Source organism: Dicentrarchus labrax, unplaced genomic scaffold (assembly GCF_905237075.1).
Source record: "Dicentrarchus labrax unplaced genomic scaffold, dlabrax2021, whole genome shotgun sequence".
NCBI classification, from domain to species: Eukaryota; Metazoa; Chordata; class Actinopteri; family Moronidae; genus Dicentrarchus; species Dicentrarchus labrax.
In genome coordinates, this window is record NW_026136713.1 from 29,024,201 (window position 1) to 29,036,401 (window position 12,201).

The following is a 12,201-nucleotide window of genomic DNA, read 5'->3' on the forward strand; positions in this document are numbered from 1 at the left end:
AGTGTCACGCTCCTTCTCTGACTATGTTGCTGTGTAACCTTTGTATACGGTTTCATTCTCCGAACCTCTTAAGTAACCCTTCTAAGAGGTGAAAACGTGTGCCTGCATGTCTTGCATTTGTTTTCCCTCAGAACCTCTGGGTTTGTTCCAATAAAACATCATTACTTTGACTGATATTAACTTTACAAACCACTAGTAATCTTTGTAAATGAAAACGTTTGAGACAGAGCCAGTTGTTGTTCTGAGGTTAAACCCCACAACACCTGCTTCATCATCAACACAACAGCAACAGGCTCATTTTAAAGCTCTGACATAAATTAACTTGTGTCCTTAACCATATCTGGTTTCCAGGGGGACTAGGATCCGTTGGGACTAATGCCTTTTCCTCCTGTTGGAAGGCTGTGTTGCCGACAACGGAGACGTCTCACACAAGCTGTTGAAAATGGCAGCCACTTCACTTGTTCTTAATCCAGATATTTCAATCTTGACACTTTTATGGGTGGACAGTCAAGGGAGGGTACGAGTTGCGCTGCCGTGGAACAAAACAATCCCCTTAGTTACAGTAGCCAGGAATTTGGCCACGCTGGAAAGACGCAGATGTGGAAGATCACATTTCAGATGAGCGCTGATACACCAAAAAAGCCCCAACAAGCCTCTGCAGCAGCTCTGTGTAAAGGTATGTGGAACACTTTCCACAGGTGATCAGGTTTTTGATGACACATTAACAAATTTCATCTTCTTCTCAGGGCTTCCCGAAAAAAAATTGATCTTTAAATGGCGAGACATGGTCAGACAGCTGAAATCTTGAAATAGCTGCTGTGTCTGTTGTGGCTGTGTGTTTTCATCCACCTATGGCGCCCTTACCCTTAAAATCTAGTCACCGCAAGTGGATTGACCTCGCTTTGTAACCGGAGACATAGTTGTACTTTGGAATTCACAAACTTTCATCTCGGCAGTCAAAACCTTTCATCGCAAATGGCTCGCCGTCTTGATCTGCAGTCAGTTATCTGCCAAGAAAAGTAAACACTGGCCACACTTAAAGAAATATAGGGTAACAGAGACACTGAGAAGCATTTTAATTATGTGAAGCTCGTGGATGTTTAAGGTGTTCAAGTGATTCACAGCTCCAGCCCACGAGTATACACAGTGGTGGAAAAGGATTCTTTAAAAACGATCAAAAATCAAAAGCCAAGGTTGTAGGTTTATTATTTTTCAAATCAGAATAATTCGTCATTATGGCAAAATCACATGAATAAAATAAATTAACAATGAATGTTCAGTGCCTTGTTCTCTGTTGTTATGCATTACATCAGACAAATCATGCATAAACCAAAAGATGTTTTAAAATATATACATATATTATTTCTGTTGCATTTTATGTGTAAATTGAGTTTATTTACTATTTTAGCTGGATGACAAGGGGTTAATTCAACTAATATATTCTTGGGTAGTTAAAGGTCCACTGTGTCGGATAGAGTGGCATCCAGTGGTGAAGTTTCGTATTGCAGCTAACTGAATGCCCCTCACGTCTGGATTTTATGACCTGGGAGTGAGAAAGGGCTAAAACAACTTGCGTTTAGCCAAAAAAGTTCATGTTTGACCTTCGGAAACAGAATGCTTAAAGGTCTAGGTTTTTGGAGCCGTCCACAGCATCTCACCATCTACGAGAAGTAATATAACATTGTTATAACTGCCTAACACACAATAGGAGGAGACCCAACAACAATGTCAACTTCAACATTGAGTATCACAGTTGTATCCTGTCTACTTCCAATCATCAATGTTGGTTTCTTTTACCCTAAAGACTATCTTTCCCTAATCAAGCAACTTCAGTTCCATGACGTCAAGGTTCTCCAGACGTTCAGTGTTGTGTTTCCATAAAGTTGGGGGAATTGAGAGAGACTGGTTGAAATCAATGTAGCAGAGGCTGAGATATCCTGTCGATTGATATTATGGCCCTAGTATGGGTGAAGCACCAGAAACACTGTATGCTACACTTTCCACAGTTCAGTTAGACAGACTGTCTGACCCTATCTGCTTGGAAAATCACCATGTCCACACTCCCACTTTGTAAGGCAGGATTTTTGTTAAAAGTATCCAATATGAAGTCGAGATAACCCGAATGACATGACCACTGTTATTTTTATGACTTGTCAAAACTCCTCCAGAGGCACAGAAACCTAACTTTTTTTAACAGGATACTTGATATGTAAAATCAGAGGAATCCTACGGTCAATATAGGAGGTACTGACTAATCTATCTACTTTTTCCATTTCCACAGACACATTTCAGCTCAATAGGCTCTTAAATGAGGCACAATCACATGCACATACACACAGTCATCCTTATTTGCTTTCAACTGATTTCAACCATGAGCAGAGCCAGTTTGCAGCTCACTACCTTAAGATTCCTTCTCGTCCCTCTTCCTGTAAAAGAGCAATCATTTCTTCATTAGCCTTTTATTTGTTTCTAACTGTTCCACTTCAGGGGTAACACACACAGTTTATTTGGGTACTCTTAATTACAAAAGGGAGATTGTGTGCCCTCCTCGCCAAAATGAATGTCTCTCTCAGCCTCCCAGAGGGCAACGGCAGCTTAGAGTTGGACTGTATCTGATTGCATTTTCCAGGATTGATGAAGTTATCGAAATACTGACCAGACTGACTTGGACCTTATCTCGCTTGTATACGGCTGTGAAGTCTTTAACCTGTGTCTTTCACCCTTAAGGTGAGGAGGATTAAGAGGAGAACTGCCTTTATTTCCTATTTGTTAGTTTTTGAGATTTTTTTCTTTCCAAGGAGAGGCCCGGGGGCTGTGAGCTCAGTCCCGATAAATTACATTGCAGTGCTGTTTCTCTCTCCAGATAACCGTTCAGGAGGTATAGCTACCTTCAGGATCTTTTCATTTTTCGTGCCGTTATTAAACACAGTGATAGAATCGGCTTCCCCTAGTTGATTCAGAAATGTCAGGGCTGACAACAGAAGAAGAAATATGGCTTACTGTTTGCAGTTCACTGTCGCCTTCAACACCAGATCTGAGACAAAAAACACAAGTTAACACCCCCACATGCATGCACACATAAATATAAATGTTCATATGAAACTAATCTGCAAAAGTAACATATGCTCACTGACAGCATGAGAAAGTGTGTGTGGAGATTAAAGAAGTGCATACCATATGACTTCACTTCTGCACATCTTTCCCTTGCATACATGGTTTAGTTGTCTATTCTAGTCTATATCATCATCCACCATCTTTCTTAAAGCTCCTGAAATCTTGGTTTCAAATCTTTAGTATTTATCTTTAACTTAAGTATGCATGTATAAATTAATAATTCAACAATTTGGGAAATACTCTTATTTGGACAGAGAGTTTGAATTTATTTGGACAGAGCCTGGCTAGCTGTTTCCAGTCTTAATGCTAAGCCAAGCTAACCAGATGCTAGCTCCATATTTACCATATGCAGTTTTCTTTCCTAGGATGGTGAAGAAACTACCTGCCCTACTCTGCCTCGGATTGGCTAATACTTGTTGCCTTTGTTGGTTGGGTTGGTTAGATTTAGACATGAGGAGGGAGATTGGTCAGGGTTAGAGGAGGAATATCAGGGTAAGGCAATCAGAGGCAGAGCGAATCATGCCTTCTTCATCCTAGGAAAAGAAATATGACACAGACATTAGAGTGGTTTCAGTGTTGTCATCTAACTGTTGGCAAGAATATTAATGAATGTCTTTCTCAAAACATTACAGCTTTAAACAGGGTAAATGAGAGCTTTGAGACTGGACCATACAATAAATGTGCTGTAAAACCAAAACATGAGCTAAAAGAGACAAAAAAGCTTTGAGCTGTAGATTTGGGTGTGGGTATTTCACTGAAAGCAATCCCTTACACATTATTATTAGATTCAGTATAAAAAATACCATTTATACGTTTTTTAACTATGCTTTAGTTGCTATGACCGAACATTGCTGGAAAATTTAAAACATTGTGAGTGAGATTGAGCAAAAACCATACATGTTTTCCATATGCTAAATATCTGGCCATTTAATTTCTTACGAGAAACTATTTGACTTACACACTCTGATGTATGCACAACATATGAACACCTATAGTGATTTCCTGGACAGTAATATTCTTAATACACATCCAAAATCATGGAGGGTGAGGCTAAAAGGCCTTAAATCTCATCCACAATTGATTATGGGCATCGAACTCAGTGTACATTAATTCAGTTTACTGCCATTAAAAGAAGAAGAATGCTTGGGCTTGCAAATGGCAAACTACGACTGTCAACGGCATGATGTATGGTAGCTTATTATATTCCCCTCATTATGATTAATAACATAGGAAGGAATCCTCCATTCTTGTCGAGATGGAAAATGTAATTAGCCGCCTTGGCTGGCGTTGCAGCCAGGCCTCCCCTTGGCTGCTCCCTTCCTCAACATAAAACACCCAGTTTACAGTGGGAGACGCAGCATCTAGTGAATGAAAACCTGCAGCCGATTACACATCATATGCACCCCTTTTTTTCTATTTTCCCCAAGTCCTTTTCTCTGATCAAGATGCTGTAAATCTCTTTATTTCTGGTCCTGTGTAATTGTTTGGGCTGGAGCATTTGCCAAATGGGATGTACTCATGATTCTAAGCTGACATGAACACACATTTGTTCCATTCATCTTCATAAGAGGTAGCAAGAAATATAAAACTGCCAATTTATTTAAGAAAAGTGTCTGTTGAGTGAGTAAAAAACACCTTTTTGTTGATTTTTTTTTCATATTTGTGATTGCGCACCTAATGATGATCACACACCGGAGGTCACAGTTTACCCATATTTGTATTTACCTCTGGGCAGAGGTGTGCAAGGGGTGAGCGGAGGAGGGTTGGAGGGGGGTGACGGTGGTGGTGGAAGTGAGTAATGGCGAAGAGCAATGGGAGGGCATTCTCATCATTTCTTGCCGCTGCACCTGCAATCAGCACCTATGAGACTGATCGTGCTAAACATCAATTAATGCAGTGATATCCTCACGGAGACCTCGCCTTGCTCTCACCTGGACTCACAGCAGCAGCTTTCTGAATACAGTAATGACTGTGATCAACCAAGAGACACTGATGGAAGATGGTGTTTTAGTGCTGTGCTCTGCTCTCATTTAGCCTGTTCTCTTATCCAGGGTGTAGTACAAAAGATGTGATAACACATTTCATTGACTTCATAGCTTGATGGAAATCTTCAAGTATATGAGGGTGGAAACCAAGAAAAATGGGCAGTAGGCAAGACATTTTTATGAATCTCTTTTTTTTATTTTCAACATAAATAAAAGAGGTCAAACACATGTTAAAGGCCACTAAACAATGACAGATCTGATGTCAATTCAAAAACAAACATCTGTTGCAATGTTATAAAATAAAGATATCTAACATAATCTCATTAGAAAAAATAACTACTTTGGAGAAAAAAGCTGACCTTGTCATTGCCAATTGAAAGGAAGACAGAGAAATCTCTCAGTTTGAAATCATTGCTGTGGTTGATAACAATAACAATGGTCAAATTACTTAATGTACTTACTAAATTATCTTCAAACTAGTTTAAAGACAGTGCAGTCCAATGGAAAATGAGCATAATCAGATTACATGTTGGAGCTGGTGAATCCAAATGGTTTAAGTGGATGATTACAGTTTCAAGAAGGTATTCATTACTCGATCACAGATTGAAAGAAACAACACTGGTCCCTCCCATGATCTCGGCTCATGAGACCAGAGACTGTCCTGTCATCAAAATGTCACAGGTTTGATCCAACCTAAAGTTTTGTGAGATTGTCTTCCCCAGAAAAAGCAGCAGAATTTCTCGATTTTGAAATGCTTGAAACTTGAAAATGTATTTGTTATGCCGACTATTGCATTCATGCAAATATTCGCTGTTGTCTCTGAGAAGCAAAGACCTGCTGTTGTTCTAGAACAGTAAAACCTCTTAAGGAGGGGATCTTAGAAATTCTAACCCTAACTTTGACACCAAAGATGGCTGCTTGCATCCCATCTCTTACCAACAGTCAACATTGGTTCCTCACCACCGTGAGCACAATCTTTTCCAAACCTTGACCAAGTACTTTTACTTGCCTTAATTGAACCAACCATTTCATGTCGTATCATCTACATATATTGGAACTGATGTGCTCCCAATAGGGGCGTCCAATCATCTTGGTTGAACATCGATTATGTTCAATGTCAATTCCAACAACTCCATGATGTCTTTAAAAAAATTGTACTTTCTACAGTATTAATGGCGAGTGCAGTGTGGTTAAAGTCAGGGGAAAATTGTGGTTAGGGTTTGGCAACTGAAACACTTGGTTAAGGTTAGAGATACTGGACTGTTTGGAGGGTCATCTTAATATTTTGTCACGTAGCTATGAACCTCTTGTCATTTGGCCAGTAAGAGTGACACTGAACCCCTGTTTGAATTCTGTCTTGTTTTGGATGAAATGAAATAAGCCCTTGCTTGTGGGAAATGCAGCTTTCTTCAAATGAGAAACAAACAGCTAACGGTTTGAGTTAAGCTTTGTAGAATCACTCCAATATGTGGCCAGTACATCGTAAGATAAGTTCCTGTGGTTTCACTGCCAGTGTTAGCATGCTCAACAATGAGACACAACAATGCAAAGTAAGCCAAATAGCTTTATTCAGAATAGTTAGAACAGTTCATTTTCAGGGAGACTCAGACATAAGACAATTTATTTGTCATTGTAGCCATACAACGAAATTTAGCTGGGTCACTGTCAGTCACCAGAAGCATCAATAATTTAGTCACACTGGCTCATACTCTAAGTGCAACTGAAATGTGTTTGATACAACAACACCTTATGTTGTTGCTCTGCTCCTGGGTGACATTGACAGCTTGTACTGGAGTCAGAAACAGATCACATCCAAAAATAGATACGAACAAACAACCAAATACGAATAAAATCTGACACAAGCAGCAATTAGAAACTGAGCACCAAGTCCTGCGGTGTGAACATTACTGCACTTAACACCTTGCTGCCTCTGCAATCACATCTGCCCTTATTGGCCTGGATTCAACCCCCATCAGCCCCCACTGCACCGTCTCTCCCTCTCAGCCTTCCTACAGCCTCAATAAAGAAAATATAAAGTGTGTGTGCGTGGACTGACCAGCTCTCCTATTAGAGGAAGGGAAGAAAAACACCAACAGCAATCGACTAACAGCAACTGGAGATGGCGGGCTCTCATCCATCACTCTGCATGTTCGTGGACGCCATATGAAAACACAAACAAGCAATCAATTGTTTTGCGCACAGCTTGGGGCCTCCTAATAGAGCACATTTATCTGACGCCGCGGTGGTAGCCCCAGCAATACTTTAATTTGTGAGACATTATGTTGAGTTAATGCCTACCAGGTTGCCGTTCAACCAGGGGGACTTGGCACATTTGGCGGCGCTGTAAACGCCGGCATCTTGCTGTATTGTACTGGGACATGGTGATGTAAATGATCTCACCCGCTGTATCTTTAATGGGTTGTGAAATGAATTTATGTGGGAATATTTGCAGAGGAATATTGCATTGTATCATGGCGTAATTAGAGAGCAGGAACTGCACTGCCCCGTACAGAAGCTGCTGTACGACGGTCGGTTTTCTGTTTGTCCTTCGACCGCCCCTGTGATTGGATGAGAGAGAGCCTGGTGGAGAGAGAGGGAGAGAGAGAGAGAGAGGGCTGGAAATGGAGAGAAAGGGAGGGAAGCCAGGCTCTCCAATAATGATGCGCCCTCAGGCTTAATGTGCCATCTCTCTCTCTCTCTCTCTCTCTCTCTCTCTCTCTCTCTCTCCTTGGTCTGGTCTAGTAAAACACACACACACACACACACACACACACACACACACACACACACACACACACACACACACACAGTACATCCCTCAGATGTGTACGATGCCAATAAAGAGTTCATTTACAAAAGCCTGTTTTTCCTTCATGTTAAAAATAAATTCAAACTCATTATTTGATTTCTGGAACATGAACGAGGATCCAGTCTATAAAGGGGTTTTTCATTTTTTCAATCAAGGAATTAAATGACCTAAAAACAAGCAGAATTTGTGATGTTGAATTTTGAGCCATAGCCGGGTTGTAGCTTTAGTGAAGGATGAATACCCCCCAAAAAAGGGGTATAGTTTCTGAAAATATAATTATTGCCCCTTTGTCTTATCATGATCAACAACTTCAGGTCACACCACTACAGTCCTGCTGCCCATGTTCACGTTTTCCATGTTATCCATTGCATCAAATGACAAGCTATGAAGCCTGGTGTCTGAATCTAGTAGGTTCTGTTTCCTGAAGCATAAACGACCTGCTGCTACATACGGTCAGCACTGCTTTCATTTAGAAAGGGCTTAAAAAGGCTGCTCCCTTCTTGTCTTTAACTCTCCTCCAGTCTCTCTCTTTATTCAATCTTTTTTAAATAAAAGAAGATGGTGGTGGTAATGAAAAGGGAGACAGACTTGGTGATCATCATTAAAAACATAACTCTATAATCATAAATGCCTGTGTTTTAGAAAATCACCCAGTTTGTGATGGTTTGATGCTTCTTCGTATAATCTGGCTGCATGATTATGATCTATGAATTTGGCTCTGCAAGTCTCTTGGCCCTTAAAGGAGATTAAAATGTATGACCTGCAGCCGCTCATCATCACAACCTAAATAATAACCCATACAAAAATCACCCAAGCTATTTTCAGAAAATTATTTATTTGTATTTTTTTCCACCGCCAATAGGATAAAATGAAACATAATTGATCCCCATGGAGAATAGAGGTTGTTGCTGCAACAAATTAAAACAGAACACATAAGAACAATACAAAAAAGTAACTGTAAAAGTAGGCAGAAAAAGAAAGAAGAAATAAAAGTGGTGCAAATAAATATATGTAAATAAATACAGAGGTAAGGTCAGATACAATTGAACACAACAATGACGTATAATATGAATCAATGGAAGTATCAAGAAAATGAACAGAACATGATGCTGCTGAGGGATAAAATTTGCCTCTTCATTAATGAACATATTAATAAATACTAAACGATAGATTTATGTCAGCTAACCCATAGAGACAGGAGTGGGTTTAGCCTCCATAACATCCCAGGATATCATATCATTCATGTGCACTTTTATTTGGAGGCAGATGTCACCCTTCTCCCTCCTCCTCCAGATACGCCCCGGGGCCAGTCTCCTGCCCGCTGCCCGGGGCTGGGGAGGCTGAGCTCGGCCTGACAGGCGGCTGGTGGCTCTTCAATGCGGCGGAGGAAATTAAATTACCGCTCCTGTTGCTTGCTTTGTAAACAAGACAAAAGCCAATGATACGGCCAATTACACTTAAATCCGACGCATGTGTACAACAGGCTCTCAGAGAGGGTCGGTGGAATCAGGGATGGAGAGGAGGACGAACAGACTATACAGCCAGTTTTAATTTTTATTTGTCCTGTAGAGATTTGACACAGTTTTATGTCCATGTGATTTATTTTTAATTTTATTTAAGAATATTTTTAAATTTATAAAAGCAGTTTGCACAAACCTGGTGCGGCCTGAGAGCAAATAAGATGTTTATAAATGTAAAATTGTATAAAAACATAAATATAAATACTTTATGATCACCAAATATTTTGCCTTGAGTGGCACATCAAATGTTTAAATTGACTATACAAAAATATACATTATCCCATGAAATATTATTTTTGAATTATTAAAGGAGAGAAATTATCTATTACAAGAGGCTGTGTAACACCACCATGGGTTGTTAAAAAGACCTACAGTGTATTTACATTTAGTAACAAAGCAGGAAGTTCTCCTAAATAACTGAACATCTCCTTTGCAGTGGTGCATCTCGCAGCACTTGTGCAGCCCTGGACGAAACGGATGGTTTTTGAGACTCCTGCAGACAAAAGAGAAATGCATATTAAAATCTATGAAGGCTAGTTTGTAGCTTGTATTGATTGGTTAAAGAGTATTGATTGAGAAAATATGAATGGCTTTATTACTGACATAATTGATTTAGTTCAATTGATCTGTTGCAAAAATTACAGTTAGAATTTATATCTTGTAATTTTAGAGATAATAACAACAACTATAATAATAATAATAATAATAATAGTAGTAATAGTAGTAGTAGTAGTAGTAGTAGTAATAATAATAATAATAATAATAATAATAATAATAATAATAATGAATATATTTTCAGTGCCAAAACTGACAGATTACATTGACAGTCGCCAGTTTGAATCCACAGAATAATCTGAATCCGTTACCCCAGTCCTTTTTTTTCTCCCAAAATCCTCCACAAACTCTGCCCTCACAGTCTCACAATAAAGCCCCGATGAAAATGGCGATCAGAGTAAATAAAATAGATGGTCTTTATCAAAGTAAATTAGATTCAACTAAATAGTTCACCGGAGGGGCAGAGCAGTTCCTGTAATTCACTTTAAGGTTCACCAACTTACTCAATAAAGCCCTGGCTAGGAATCTGACGGATGTCTAATCGATAGGTTTATCTGAGGCAAACAGCTGGGAAGAGCAAAATGAATCGGTTTGCATTAAAAGGGAAAAGAGGAAAAGGTAAAGTCGAGAAATCTGACGTCGAGTAATGAAATGACGGGTTTTATTTTACCTTTTTGTGTCGATTTTCCTCCCAAATGGACTGAACTCACAGGGAGGAAAAGTTAGCGATGAAATAATATTTGTCTTTTTTTCTTTTTAATTATTATTATTTATTTATTTATTTACCAATATAGATTAAGTTTGAACAACAAAAACAACAACAATAATTATAATATAAAGAGAAAAAAGAAGAATCAGATCAATACCTGATTAAACAGTACCTGTTCGTCCTGCAGCCTCTGAGGCCTCAGTAACGTTCAGTGCAGCAACATGACATCCCTCCATCCTCCCAGTCCCAAGCCTGCATTTCAGCGATTTCTCCTCTCTTTTTTCACTGTTTTTACTCCCCTCCTCCCCCTCCTCCTCCACTCCACCCCTCTCCTCCTTTCCACTCCGTCCAGTTTCGAGTCGTCTGATCCGGGCAGGAGGCGCCAGGTTTTCCCCTGAGGGGAGGCGAAGAGTCAAGGACTGAACCCTCCAAATGCAGAATAATGTAATTCTACACTCTCAATAAAAAGGGTTCCACAACGCAGAGTGCTTCCTTAGGGGTTTGTAGAACCGTACTCTATGAGCAGAAAGGATCCTGGAGGCTACAGAAAGGGGGTTCTTCTTCCACCACAGAACCCTGATTGTTGTGCACTCTCAAGAAAAGAGGTTCCACAGCGTAAATAATAGTTCTTTATAGGTTTGCAGCATGCAGGGAGTCGCTGGTGATTATGTGTAAGGTGTTTTTTATGGCAGGAAAGACACGTTTTCTACTTTTTATACAAGGTTGGTCATCACAGCAAGTGGTTATGATTTATAATATTGCATTCAGACACTCAACACTCAGTTTATTCAGTATTGGGGACATGATGATATCACAGTTCATCAGGACAAGCAACAGAAATGTGCAGATGATCAGAGGTTTGAATAAAAGGTTGCAAATAAACTGCTGAAGTTACAACACAGTCTAAATGATTTTTTTGGAAGTGAAAATGAAAATGAATACATGAACACACCTTTAAAAACCTGTGTTGCAACAACAGTAAGTAGGTGAAGGTTTATAAAAGAGCTCTGCAAAATCAATCAGATGTTTAATGAGCAGTTTAAGTAATATCTTTTAGGTTGAATTTTAATTTTAAATGGTTTTCACTCCAAAATAAGTTACTAAACTCAATAATGACACACAGGTTTTTCCTGAACAAAATTTGATACCATCCACTACATTCTGAATGTATTTTTGTCTAAAAACGACACCACACGTCTTTATTTGATTGTCTCTGTTTTTCGCCATTAATATCAAGTTTAATCATTTTGATTATGGTTGGTAAAGTTTTAATCGCAGCTGTGGTTAACTTCAGAAAGCCCAGACTGCAGAGTCCATGCTCCTTTTCATAAATTTCACCTAGCACCAAATGGTTAAAAGGACCTCATTCAGATTCTGACTGGTACAGTTAATGTCCAGTTCAGTGAGTGCAAACTTGTTGAGGTAGAAGACGTTTTCAAGAAATACACAAATGTTTTAGGCCGCTCTGCCCTCATCAGTGTTGTGAAAGTGTTTGGGAATAAACATATG

General features: G+C 39.4%; 1 long non-coding RNA gene across 1 annotated transcript; it reads right to left on the bottom strand.

The window, feature by feature from the left end:
- Positions 1-8,724: 8,724 nt before the first annotated feature.
- On the bottom strand, positions 8,725-11,055 carry LOC127374839 (uncharacterized). The gene is made up of 2 exons (XR_007887278.1): positions 10,865-11,055; positions 8,725-9,921 (listed from the first exon to the last, which is right to left on the bottom strand). It is a non-coding gene; the product is annotated as an uncharacterized LOC127374839 (long non-coding RNA).
- Positions 11,056-12,201: the final 1,146 nt, after the last annotated feature.